The sequence below is a fragment of the Arachis ipaensis genome, chromosome B06, assembly GCF_000816755.2.
Source record: "Arachis ipaensis cultivar K30076 chromosome B06, Araip1.1, whole genome shotgun sequence".
NCBI lineage: Eukaryota > Viridiplantae > Streptophyta > Magnoliopsida > Fabales > Fabaceae > Arachis > Arachis ipaensis.
Window position 1 is genome coordinate 15155076 of NC_029790.2, and position 5532 is coordinate 15160607.

The following is a 5532-nucleotide window of genomic DNA, read 5'->3' on the forward strand; positions in this document are numbered from 1 at the left end:
AAAAAAGTAAAAATTTAATTTTTTTAAATTATTATATAAAAATGTATATGTACTAAAAAAACCGTTACATAAATAGTTTATTTTAATTAGTGTTCTTAAGGCATTTGTTGCTATAAAAATCTATAATTTTGCACTTGTTATCATGTATTTATTTATCTTTAAATTTATGTGATGTCTCAAATAAACATTAACTTGGAGTGTGCAAATAACATTAATATGTGTTTTTATTATAGACATGTATGTTATTAGTATATATTATAATTTGCTTAATAATTACTTTTGTCTGTAAGTTAATTCAAAAATTGCCAACGAATTATAACTTAAATAATATAGTTTTTTTATCCTCATTTAAAAATTTTGAATTCGAGTCTCACTCCTAACTTTAAAAAAAAAAAATTCATTCAACAATTTAAGCATGATCTTGAATAAGAATAAAATAATAATATATGCATATAATGATTGGTACAAAAAGCATTATAAAGTAAATTTAAATTATTTTATACTTAGAGGGTAAATAACAAATAAAGAATAAATGGTCAAATTAATTCTTAAAAAATTATTTATTTTTTAAATTCGTCTTCAAAAAATTTTTTAAATCAAATTTATCCTTCAAAAATTTTTAATTAGTCATGTTAGTTCTTTCGTCATTTTCTTTATTGATAGTGTCAAAATTTTCTAATGTGATACGTTAAGTCACATTCCAATACATACTTAAGAGTATTAGTTGACGATTAACATAATAAATTTATGAAATTATATCAAATCAAAACCTAATTGAAGGAAAAATTTGAGACATTAGAATCTCTCAATTTGGGATTGATTTGATCTAATTTCATAAACTAATTATGTTAACAGTCAATTAGAATTATTAGGTGTGTATTATGATGTTATTTAACGTATCACATCAACAAACTCTTATGCTATTAACAATGGAAGTGACGGAAGGACTAACATAACTAATTTTAAATCTTTAAATGACGAATTTATTAAAAAAAATTTCGAGAACTAATTTAGAGAACGAATGATCTTTTAAAGACTAATTTGACCATTTACTCAACAAATATATTGTACTTTTTTTTTGTGTCTAAGATAGTAATTTCATTACTAGAAAAAGGTCCATTAAGGACTTACATGCACCAAGGGGTAAATATGGAAAAGTTCCACCAACATAATTTATTTAAAGTTTATTACTTGAAGAAGTATGAAGAATTGGTAAGGTTAGATCATCCCCTTCCGTTCTTGTTGCATAGCACGGGCTTCTTCAACACAAAGGGATGGAGGCTTCCTGTACCTATCGAAGATGAAGCTATTCTTGGCCTTCCAAAGCTGCCATAGAAGGTTTGTCGCTAGCTCTACTCGATCTGATTTGTCACTGAAAGCTTCCATTTTTTCTGTAATTTCTTTCCAACATCGCCAAGGGTGTTCATCTGGGTTTGGAATGGGGAAATCCACTAAGTGCCAAACTTCCAACGAATCAGTGTAATACCACAAACAATGGTGGACTGACTCTTCTGCCGAACCACACCAAGGACAGGTTGAATTCACTGTTTCAATTTTGACACTAATTTTGAGCTTTACCGGTAAGGCATTGTGTAGTAATTTCCAAAAAAAGCTTCTAATTTTTTGTTAGCTTTTCGAATTTCAAATGCTAGACCAAAGGGTTTCGAGTGGCATTGTTCCGGGAGAAACTCAAGCAGCGGATGATTGAATTGAAAAGCAATGGCTGTTGCTATTGTTGGGCTGAATGTCTCTGTTATTTTTTTGTTGATTCCACTGGCCATTTGATTGAATTAGTTCAAACACCCATTTTGGAGCATGATTTGAGATTGGGGGTAGGATTAGGAGTAATAGCAACAAAGTTCATGACCCAAGAATCTTCCTTAATTCTGATTGATCTGCCATTTTCAACTCCTCAGAGAATTTCTTTTTCCAACACCTTTCTGCTTTTTATGATGCTACGCCATCCCCAAGAGGGTTTTGATCCTGTCTCAGCATTCAAAAATGTGAAAAATCTAAAGTTTTTGCTTTTTAGGACCTTGTAGATTAACGAATGAGGTCTTGTTAAAAGCCTCAACCCTTGCTTTGCACAGTAGCCTAGTGGCTATAGATGGCGCCTCCATTAATGAAAGGAAGGGGTTCGAACCCTGCCTTTAGCATTTTGGATTCTAATGGCCTCTCGGGTGGACTGGTGGTAGCATGAAAAGAAGGGGTAGAGGTGCATATTTTACGTCAAGAGAGCTTCTTTATTCATTTCTCTTATAAGAGTCAATAAGGTGGACAGCAATGGGAGGCTATAGGAGTATACTTAAGCATGGAAGAGCGAAGAAGAGAGGAACAATCTCGTCAACTACTGCAAGTCATGGAAAACAGCAGGGACAATATTATAGTTCTTGGTGATTATAATACTATCCTAGCTAACCATGAAAAGGAATGAGGTAGACCTAAATTGAATACATCTATCCAAGCATTTAATGACTTTATTAATGAGGGTAGACTATTGGATTTGGGTTATGAGGGGGAGAAGTTCACTTGGTGTAATAGACAATTTGCTGGTAACTTGATTCGAAAAAGACTTGACAAAGTGTTGGTCTCTAAAGATTGGAGAGAAGAATTTCCCAATACTTATGTCACTCATTTGAATGATATTGGGTCTGATCATAGGCCATTGCTCCTTAGCACAATGAGACTTGAAAGAAGAGCAAAGAGGAGATTCCGGTTTTAGAAAAGGTAGTGCGAGAAATTTGAAGTGGTGAATTTGATAAAGAGCTGTTGGAAACATATAAATATAGGGTCTTCCATGTTTAGAATAGCTAGAAAACTCAAGCTATGCAGACACAAATTGGTGGTGTGACAACAACACTCTAACTCCAATTTCCAAAGTAGAATCTCTGAGTTAAAGGGCCGATTAGAAAACGAGAAAGAAAAAGTTGATCAAGCCAATCCGGTGACAATCCAGTGTTTGGAGGCAGAAATAGAAGATGAATTAGAAATGGAAGAGAGGTACTGGAAAGAGAAATCAAGAGTTCAATGGATTAACTGGGGGGACCGTAACACTAAATTCTTTCATTCTAAGTTCAAGACAAGGAATTGTAAGAATAAGATCCATATATTAGAGGATGAAGAAGGGCATATAGCAACGGATACAGAGGGAATAGCTTCTATTGTTCAGAATTATTTCACAAAGCTATTCTCAACCAGTGAACCGACGGACCTCACAGAAGAAATTTGTGATATTCTACCTAAGATCAATGCTACCACCAACCGTATGTTAACCAGACCAGTCACAGAACAAGAGGTTAAAGCTGCTACTTTTCTATAAACCCATTCTCAGCCCTGGTGATGATGGTTTCACGGCCAAGTTTTTTTACTTCTTCTGAGAAACAATTAAGGAGAATGTGGTACAAGCGGTCAAGAGCTTCTTTGCTGGAGGTAAACTTTTAAAAGCTTTTAATCATACAAATATCTGTCTTATTCCGAAGATTGAAAATGCTACCTCTATGACACATATTAGGCCCATAAGTCTTAGTAGTGTTCTCTACAAAATTATTTCTAAAATTCTGGTGCACAGACTACAGTTGGTCATGAACAGAGTTAGTAGTGATTCCCAAAGTGCTTTTATCAATGGTCGTTTGATTAGTGATAACGTTTTGATAGCACATGAATTTATGCACTTTTTAAAGAATAAGAGATTTGGTTAGTATGATTTGGCTCTGAAACTGGATATGAGTAAAGCGTATGACAGGGTTGAATGGTCTTTTCTCTGGGAGATAATGAGAAAATTTGGATTTTGCAACAAATGGATTAACTGGATCAAGGAATGTGTGATGACGGTTTCTTACCCTATTACTGTGGATGGACAACCTCATGGTTTTTTCAAACCATGTAGGGGATTGCGACAAGGCGACCCCTCTCCCCATATCTATTCCTTTTTTGTGTAGAGGGATTATCCCATCTGCTTCACAGAGGAGAATAGAGACAAATTTTCTGGATTGAGACTAAATCACAGCTGCCCAAGACTCAGTTATCTATTTTTTGCAGATGATTCCATCCTTTTCTGCCGAGCCTCTGAGGAAGATTGTCATCACAGTCTTATCAGAATACTGAAGACATATGAGGAAGTAAGCGGCCAAGTGTTGAACCTGAATAAATCATCTGTGTTCTTTAGTAGGAATACCACGGAACCTACTCGAGATCACCTAGCTAATATTCTCCTAGTGCCTCATATGGGGAATCAGAACAAGTATCTGGGACTCCCAGCAGTGATTCAGAGGTCAAAAAGAGTTACTTATAACTATATCAAAGACAAGATAAACCAGAAACTCCAGCTATGAAAAAGATCTCTCGTCTTTTGCTGGCAGAAAAATCTTAATTAAAGCTATCATAACAGCGATTTCGATTTACACCTTAAGCTGTTTCAAACTACCAGACACTCTACTAGAAGAGATTCAAAAAGTTATTATGCAGTTTTGGTGGGAACAAAAAGATACTAAACAGAAGATGCATTGGGTGGAGTGAAAGATAACGTGTAGACCAAAATCACAAAATAGACTCAATTTTAAAGACATGCAAGTTTTTAACTTTGCAATGCTTGCAAAGGGTGGAGACTTTTAACAAATATATTGTACTTAGATCAACTTGTATTTGTAAAATGTAAATTGTATAGCTTTTCCTTTTTAGTATTACTTTAATTTTGATCTTGTAGCATGAAGAAGTTTCACGTGCTGTTGATTGGCCCCTAATTAGGTTCAACACTTTGCAATCAAGAAAACAAAGTGCATTATCATTCGATTAAATATTCTATACTTTTTTTTCATAAATAATTTTCAATAATCTTATAATATAATGATAGTGGCAAGCAAAATCATGATTCTGTGTCTTTAGTTGTTATAATATCTATATTAAAAACCGTACTAATTTAGTATTGAAATAATATTATTCTCTTTGCTATGTTTGATTGTTTGGAAGAATCTATCTCCATTAACTTAAAGCATACCTTTACCAAAGTAGGTGACTAACTCAATAATAGTTAATAAAGATAATTTTCTTTTTCTTTTTTTTTTTTAAACCAAAGATTGTCTTGTTCACACTAGGTATACATTAAAACTTTTTGTTAAGAAGTGCTAAGAGCACTTGTTCAGATCCTTAATTGTAAAATATTCTTATTAAAAAATAAAAATTTTATAGCTTTTTAATGGTGGTTTTATAAATTTTAACAATTCTCTTTAATAACATCTTTAAAACTTTATTATGTGGAATGTGGATATGCCACTAATCTAGTTTAGTGCATGACTTATTGTTAATAAAGGAGACACCCTGATAAAACACCAAAAAGTGAAGCTAAAGTAGATAAAGGAATATTGAGAAGAAAAAAAAAATATCCTTTTTTTGAAAAGATTTAATAAGTTAGAAATAAAATGACTGATTTTTTTATGTACAAAAATATTATATTATGCGTATATTATCTACACTAAAAATCGGTAACTAAATTATTTATTATGTATTTTTGTATAAATATATGTATTAATTTATATA